Consider the following 9,198-nt stretch of genomic DNA (forward strand, 5'->3'; position numbering starts at 1 on the left):
AGCAAAAAAAAATGGTTTACGGTCCCGTAGGGACCTACCGAGGTTTGGTCTCGCATTGTGAGGCATACAACGAGCTTTGTCTCGTCATTGTGCGACAGATTCGATATATCGCCTATATTATCCTATGTTAATTGGCCAAAGCACCTAAATCTAGGAATGTTAACATTTCTTGTAGACAGGGTACTAAATTGTCAATATACAAAAATTTGGTTCAGATTGGTTGCACGGTATATAGTATATGTATAAGAAACGCGGGACGGACAGACGGACAGACAATCTGCATTATATCAGACTAGCAAAAGTGCCCTTGCTTCGCTACGGTATTCTACCTTTTTTTACGGATTTCTACGTAAATTACTGCACACGCAGTGAGTAATATTATATTAAATTGGATGTCTCTTACCGCTATCGGAGTGTCTGAACAATGTTCGTGAACGGTGCAAGTATATACAGTACATGATAGACTTCTTCTACCGGGCGAGTTGGCCGTGCGCGTAGAGGCGCGCGGCTGTGAGCTTGCATCCGGGAGATAGTAGGTTCGAGTCCCACTATCGGCAGCCCTGAAGATGGTTTTCCGTGGTTTCCCATTTTCACACCAGGCAAATGCTGGGGCTGTACCTTAATTAAGGCCACGGCCGCTTCCTTCCAACTCCTAGGCCTTTCCTATCCCATCGTCGCCATAAGACCTATCTGTGTCGGTGCGACGTAAAGCCCCTAGCAAAAAAAAAAAAAAAAAAAGACTTCTTCTATTGACTTACTACTTGTACTAATACCATTGGAGATGATACCAATAAAGAAGCATGGGGGTGTAACTCAGTGGTAGAGTGTCCGCTTCGCATGCGGAAAGTCCTGGGTTCAAACCCCAGCACCTCCAAGAATTTTTGTCAAGTGCTACGCGGCGAAACTCGTTCCGAACAATCTGAGAACTTAAACGTAAAGAACTATGGGTGCCCAAAATGTTCACTTCTGCAAAGTAAGTTACTTAATTGGCTGGATCGCACATCGCGTTCGCGTAGGTATTACATCTCAGACTCAAAAGAGATGGAATGTTGAGCCAACACGAATATGGTTTGAGACATGGAGTAAATTCAGTAGCCGTTAATTCTGATAGCTCTTGTCTTGCTGTGTCTTTCAGAATAACTTCCAAGATGTAATCAGTAGACCTCGGAATTTTCAGGTGTTAAATGTTTTACATTCGGTGTCTACAATAAGCTCTCGAAATGAAAAAGACGATGCGCGTTGGGGACTTTGGCGATAATGGCAGGCCAAGTTTTATACTGCCATTCAAAATCGAGTTTGGGAGTCACTACTATAACGGCAGGCTCACTTACCTACAGTCATTCACAATCGAGAACGGGAGTTTTCAATAAAACGACAGGCCCCTTTTCTTAATGCCTTGGACAATCGAGTTGGAGAGATTTTAATATAATTGAGAAATGCAGCTCTATCTAACGTATAAGGGATCAAGATGCGACAAAAAGGCATAGGACCAAAGATGTAGATCTCTCCAAATTGGGTAACGATTGTCCTATTTGTTTTGTGATGCGACTTACCGTTAAGCCAAACGGAAGATATGCACCGTCATTAAAATTTCCTTCATATTTCGATGTTTTGGGGGCCAAAAGTTACACATTTGAACAGCATGGATTTTTTCCTCAAAGTAAAGAGTGCCCAGGTTTTGGGATTATAACTTACATACATACGGAGAAATGAAGGAAGAAATTAATACAGTTAAGAAAGTTGACATTAATAGAAGGTGGGATAATAACTGAGGACAGCCGGACAGGACAAATATATATTGAAAGAATGAAATGTACCTCACTAAATTGTGATGCTGTGAGTTACGGATTTAAGAGAGCGGTAACAGAGGAGAGATTTATGCACAGGGATTCTCAGGTAACCATATAAGAAGAAAACTTTTGGTGTTATTACTTAATCCTTAAAAACGGCAACTTACAAATCAGATAAAAATACGAGTAAAGACAAGGGGTAGCAATTATTCCTTTTGGTTCAACTTCGCGGATTCAGCCTTTAAATGCATATATGTTCCGTCATGAAAAGTATTTACCAAATGCTGTTCCTAGCGAGGTTTGCCTGAAGCATTGAAGTTAACCCCGAAAGCTTTAATCTGCTTATCCATATGCGGTTCATCCTCCAAAATTCAGTAACATAGTTTATATCTGAATTACCGTCTTATTCAATGTTATACCAAATACACGATAGGGAATACGTGCCACTTTGGGAGATATCGCAGGTTATTGATTGCGAGACGGCCTTGAAATTGAGTGTAGTAGTGCACTATACACTATGAATTATGCCGAAAGTGCCATGTTCCAAGTCGTCTTTAGTTAAAAAGTGGTTACAGGAGTTTCCCATTTCACATCGGAAGGCAAAATCATATTCTGTGACGTTTGCAGCAAAGAGGTGAGTGAAATTCGTTTTAAATTTCTCCCTAACAAGTTATTATCAATTTAGCAAAATAAACATTTTTTTAGTATTTGCTTTACGTCCCACTAACTACTCTTTTACGGTTTTCAGAGACGCCGAGGTGCCGGAATTTAGTCCCGCAGGAGTTCTTTTACGTGTCAGTAAATCTACCGACACGAGGCTGACGTATTTGAGCACCTTCAAATACCACCGGACTGAGTCAGGATCGAACCTGCCAAGTTGGGGTCAGAAGGCCAGCGCCTTAACCGTCTGAGCCACTCAGCCCGGCACGATGGGATAGGAAAGGCCTAGGAGTGAGAAGGAAGCGGCCGTGACATTAAGGTACAGCCCCAACATTTGACTGGTGTGAAAATGGGAAGCCACGGTAAACCATCTTCAGCGCTGCTGAGAGTGAAGTTCGAACCCACTATCTCCCGTATGGAAGCTCATAGCTGCGCGCCGCTAACCGCACGGCCAACTCGCCCAGTAACATGTTTTTTATTTGATGCCTATTCAAATACATACAAGTGAAGCTAAAGCATAGTCATATCCATACAGGCCATGAAGACCCTTTGAGGGGTGGAAGGTAAAGGCTTCAAATATCCGTAACCTCGGCACTTGATGGGGTAGAGTGGTTATCTCTACACCCAGCCGCCTTTGCCCCCAGGAATCAACCTGGTACTCATTTTTGGTGTAGGCAGAGTGAACCTCAGGTCCTTATGCATCTCCGGAAGTTGAAATATCGTTTCTTACATTTTACGACTTCCTGACGGGAATTCGAACCCACGTAAAAATTGAAGCTGTCTAAATATATTTTAGAACCTACTTGAAAGTCTATTTTAGGCAGTAAAATAACATGTAAACACCTAAAAATCAGTAGAAGTGGACAGTTCGGCGGCCACCTCCACCTCCGGCTCCCAGGGGCCTCCTCGACCTCCTCCTCCTGGGGAGCCTTCCCAGGGGCCTCTTCCTCCTCCCGCGGGAAATTTAAATTTTGGTGCGAAATTTGAATTTGTAAACAAAGCCACGTGCTTTTCTGACAGCTGTCATCGGCAACAACGCATCGCTAACCTCACTGCTGCCATCTTGATGTGCCTAAACCTCAGTGCTGCCAACTAAACCTTACTAGCGCGAGATTTGAATTTGTAAACAAAGCCACGTGCTTTTTTGACAGCCACATGCTTTTTTGACAGCTGTCAACGACAACAACGCATCGCTAACCTCACTGCCGCCATCTTGACGGGCCTAAACCTCAGGGCTGCCAACTTAACCTCACTAGCGCGAGATTTGAATCAGTAAACAAAGCCACATGCTTTTGTGACAGCTGTCATCCGCCATCTTGCATCGCAAACCTCAGTGCTGCACTCTTTAGCTACTTAGTTTTGAAATGTGGTGGCGACAATTTCCACGTGCTTTACAAACCCACATGCTTTTTTTTGACAGCAGCCATCTTTAATCAACAGAGCACCGTGCTGCCCTCTTTAGCTACTTCCCTTTGAAATGTGGTGGCGGACAATTTGAAAAATTCTATTTGACAAGCTGCCATCTTTAATCAAGAGAGCACCGTGCTGCTATCTTTACGGTTACTACCTTACGCACGTAGTAGCGGGTAATTTGAAAAAATTCTATTTAACAAGCTGCCATCTTTAATCAACAGAGCATTGTGCTGCCCTCTTTAGCTACATACCTTTGAAATGTGGTGGCGGACTTTTTGAAAATTCTACATGCTTTTTTGACAAGCTGCCATCTTTAATCAACAGAGCACCGTGCTGCTATCTTTATCGTGGTAGTGGGCAGTTTCTACGTAACAGCTGTCATCCGCCATCTTGTATCGCTAACCTTAGTGCTGCCCTCTTTACGGCACTGCTGGTAATTTAAAATCCACGTGCTTTTTGACAGCTGTCATCCTGCATCTCGCATCGCAAACCTCAGTGCTGCACTCTTTAGCTACTTACCTTTGAAATGAGGTGACGGCAATTTGAAAAATTCTATTTGACAGCAGCCATCTTTAATCAATAGAGCATCGTGCTGCTATCTTTAGCTACATACCTTTGAAATGTGGTGGCGGGCAATTCCACGTGACAGCTGTAATCCGCCATCTTGCATCGCAAACCTTAGTGCTGCCCTCTTTACGGAACTGCTGGTAATTTAAAATCCACGTGCTTTTTGACAGCTGTCATCCTCCATCTTGCATCGCAAACCTCAGTGCTGCACTCTTTAGCTACTACCTTTGAAATGTGGTGGCGGATAATTTGAAAAATTCTATTTGACAGCTGTCATCTTTAATCAACACAGCACCGTGCTGTCATCTTTAGCTACCGCTATCTTACATCGCTTACCTCGGTGCTGCTATCTTTAGCTACTTACCTTTGAAATGTTGTGGCGGCAATTTGAAAAGTTCTATTTGACAGCAGCCATCTTTAAACAATAGAGCATCGTGCTACTATCTTTTGCTACATACCTTTGAAATGTGGTGGCGGGCAATTTCTACGTGACAGCTGTTATCGGCCATCTTGCATCGCAAACCTCAGTGCTGCACTCTTTAGCTACTTACCTTTGAAATGTGGTGGCGGCAATTTGAAAATTCTATTTGACAGCAGCCATCTTTAATCAATAGATCATCGTGCTACTATCTTTAGCTACATACCTTTGAAATGTGGTGGCGGGCAATTCCACGTGACAGCTGTCATCCGCCATCTTGCATCGCTAACCTTAGTGCTGCCCTCTTTACGGCACTGCTGGTAATTTAAAATCCACGTGCTTTTTGACAGCTGTCATCCTCCATCTTGCATCGCAAACCTCAGTTCTGCACTCTTTAGCTACTACCTTTGAAATGTGGTGGCGGATAATTTGAAAAATTCTATTTGACAGCTGTCATCTTTAATCAACTCAGCACCGTGCTGACATCTTTAGCTACCGCCATCTTACATCGCTTACCTCGGTGCTGCTATCTTTAGCTACTTACCTTTGAAATGTGGTGGCGGCAATTTCCACGTGAGTTTTTGACAAGCTGTCATCTTTAATTAACTGAGCAAACAAAGCCACGTGCTTTTCTCTCCGGAAGTGTCCAGTATTGTCTATAGTGTATTTGGTTATACCAAGATCTGTAGATACTTCACTAAAAGGATGGTGGCCCATTTGTATTTTTCCTTAAAAAATTATCTTAATGGTATATCGCAAATATACCTCCTTAGACCTCTAGAGCCAGGTAGCTGGGGATGTATGCACAAGAGTGACTTGCACATTGCAGGACTGCATAGCCAGCGACGGACAATACTTCAGGTGTCTGCATAGTTTAAATAAGACCCGTTCACCTTCTCGCCGAACATGTATGCAGACGGTGCCTCTGCTATGAGACAGCGGGAGCAAGTGGAAGAGAGATGGGGATTGTCAACTATACACAGCTTCATACGTCATGTCTCTCATTGAGAAGGTCAGTCTGCTGATGTACGATTGTGTTTAATGGAAAGTTCTGCACTGAATATCAGCCAAATGAGTCGCTGTGCACAACGCGTAATGTATTTATTTTGTGGAAAGAAATGTTAGTTAATTTTGTATTCAAAATAGTGCCTAAATTACTAAGCACAATTAAATATTACATTTAGCAACACCACCCACATACATTTCTAAGTATTGTCGGCTCGGGACGAAACTTCAGACGATTGAATGCTAGGTAAGCCATAAGAAATTGGAAGAATTAGAGCGTTCCAAGTACTTACATTTTGTATTTTTCTAGGCTGGCAGGAGAGTGAGAAACATCGGATGATGAATTTCGTTCCTCGAATAAAAGTAAAATCTTGAATGGAACTGAGTTCATATCGTAATATTGATTTCTTTCCTTTAATTGAAGTTGAAATTTCACTCATGACTTAGTGACACATTTCAGATAGTGCCTCCTTTGAGCGGTGACCCAGTTCTAAGTGATTCGGTCCCTGAAATCAGCGTCTTTAGAATATAATTTACCATGGTTTAATTTTTCATACACAAAACGTTTGGAGAGAACCGTGTCTAAAATCTCGGGAAATCTAACACAACCCTTGTACACCTTCAGCCATGAAAGGAAAACCATTATCATGAGCATAGCCGAAGTTGTTTCGCCTTCCGACACTAAAGCAAGGAAAAGAGTATATTAAAAATAATATCGTCGCTTCACCGGTTAAAGGTTGTAATCCACAAAGCTCTTCCTATCAATTATTCTCCTTAAGACTGGTGACGCCTTCCAGCCGCGTATGGATATGCAGTCCATCAGAACAAATTTTGTTGTGTTCATTTTCCTGTGCCCACGTGTAAAGGAAAACGAGCCTTACTATACCGTATTATAGGATGTACGTTTGCATTACGTATTTTCGCACTCCTAGTGTATAATGCATGTAAGGTACATTTTCATTTACTCGTCGGCATAGGAAAACGAGCTGAACGGACATTGTTCTGATAGACTGCGTATCCATATGTGTCTGGGAGGCGTGACCAGTCTTAAGGAGAATAATCGATAGGAAGAGCTTTGTGGATTACAACTTTTTACCGGTGAAGCGACGATATGCTATGCATATATTTAAATAAGCTGGCCCCGTAGTGTAGGGGTAGCGTGCCTGCCGCTTACCCGGAGGCCCCGGGTTCGATTCCTCGCTGGTTCGAAGTCTACTCAGCCCACGTGATTAGAATTGAGGAGCTATCTGACGGTGAGGTAGCGTCCCCGGTCTAGAAAGCCAAGAATAACGGCGGAGAGGATTCGTCGTGCTGACCACACGACACCTCGCAATCTGCAGGCCTTCGCGCTGATCAGCGTTCGTATGGTAGGCCAAGGCCCTTCAAGAGATGTAGTGCCATGTGGTTAGGTGAGATATGTTTAAATAGCATTATTTTAATATGTATGAGATCGCTTTAATAGAAGTGAACATACATTGTGTAGTTTCATTAGATTTTAACCGTGCAATCAAAACACTGTTAACATTAAGTTATGAACCGTCTCGGTCTCTGTAATTCAAAAGTTCATCACTTCCTTCTCATGATGGAATGAATAATAACATACAAGACCACATCGACATCACGAGACAAGGGATAATGAAGCTATTTACCAACGTGTTGTATTAATGTAAACTGTTTTTTATTCTCAAGTTTTCCAAAATGGTATTTTCTTCATGTTTACAAGATAATAAAATTATTATCTATCAATAACGTGACTTTCAGTTATAAGCGAAGCAAAGGTACCTGATATTACCTCTTACGACACAGCTTTACGCACTGAATTGTCTCTCTGTTTCTCACAACAAGAATGAACGATGAACATCTTTTCAAATAATCGTAAAACTGTATTTTGAACCAAGAATTTATTTGTAATAAACTATCGCTATAATTAATGAAGACGAAGAGGAAATAAAGACTTAAACCTCCTCTAAGAAGGAAGCCATAACAATCCTGGACAAATAATAACGTCATTCAATCATAATCTTCTCACTTCAGTAGTTACAAAAATATTACCTTCATATTTCAAAACTTTTCTTTCCGAAAAGAGAACAAAACATGAATAAAACCAAGTGTGTCCTGATATTCAACAAATAATATTATGGACAAAATAATTCAGTAATAAAGTGGAATTCTTGACTGCAAAGTTGCGTTAATATTTATTTTACGTACATACATATTCATTATGGATTGTCCTGTCTTTCAGTGTCCAGTCTGCAAGCCTCTGTGCATTAACTAACCGCCTCCATAATCCTCTATTTCAACGGCGTCAGTCGCTTTGTTTCTTTCGACACTTCTTTCCTTTAAATAATTAGAAACTTAGTCTAACCATCGTCTTCTTGGTCTCCCTCCACTTGCCATAACCCCCTCCCCAAGGAACGAGTACATGATTATCTCCTCCGAGTTTATTCATAGCTTAACCTTCGTCTCCTCACATTGCAGAGCCTCCCTACCAATGTTTCCATCTATTTACATCCGCAATCACTCTCAGTTTTCATGTCCGTTACGTCCAGTTGACGAATAAGAAATTCTGAGTTACCCATATGTCACTCCTGTACAATAAAGCCGGCCTGAAAACAGGACGATATAAAAATACTTTCACCCGAGAACTGACTTACAGAATAGCGGTGCGAGAACACTGCACTAGCTTTACTACGCCTTGATTCACTTTCACTTACTATTCTACCACCGCGGGGCTGAGTGGCTCAGACGGGTTGAGGCGCTGACCTTCTGAACCCAACATGACAGGGTCGATCCTGGCTCAGTCTGGTGGTGTTTGAAGGTGCTAGCGTCGTGTCGGTAGATTTACTGGAACGTAAAAGAACTCCAGCGGGACCAAATTCCGACACATCGGCGTCTCGGCAAAACCGTAAAAGTAGTTTGTGGGACGTAAAGTAAATAACATTATTATTATTATTATTATTATTATTATTATTATTATTATTATTATTATTATTATTATTATTATTATTATTATTATTATTATTATTATTCTACCATCCTGAAAGAATACATGTCCTAAGTACTTGAGGTGATACAACTGTTCCAGCTTTATATTTTCTACCTAAGAGTCAGTCTTCTAAGGCTTCTCTCGACCTGGCATTATTTTAGTAAACTGACTATATTTCTTCTCAAGCTCCAACTAGTTAGACAGCAAATTCTCAGCACGGTCTGCCATTAAGACCGAACTTCCATACTTATTTTATGGTCAGTTAATTGATTGAATAATAAAAACATTCTTTTGTGATGTAACGTTTTTGTGCCTGTCAGTTTTATAGGTACCGGTAGTCGACAAATGAGCCTGCGATT

The 9,198-nt window shown here is 41.6% G+C and overlaps 1 non-coding gene across 1 annotated transcript; it reads left to right on the plus strand.

The window, feature by feature from the left end:
* Positions 1–802: 802 nt before the first annotated feature.
* On the plus strand, positions 803–874 carry TRNAA-CGC (transfer RNA alanine (anticodon CGC)). The gene has a single exon. It is a non-coding gene; the product is annotated as a tRNA-Ala (tRNA).
* Positions 875–9,198: the final 8,324 nt, after the last annotated feature.

This window comes from Anabrus simplex, chromosome 1 (genome assembly GCF_040414725.1).
Source record: "Anabrus simplex isolate iqAnaSimp1 chromosome 1, ASM4041472v1, whole genome shotgun sequence".
NCBI lineage: Eukaryota > Metazoa > Arthropoda > Insecta > Orthoptera > Tettigoniidae > Anabrus > Anabrus simplex.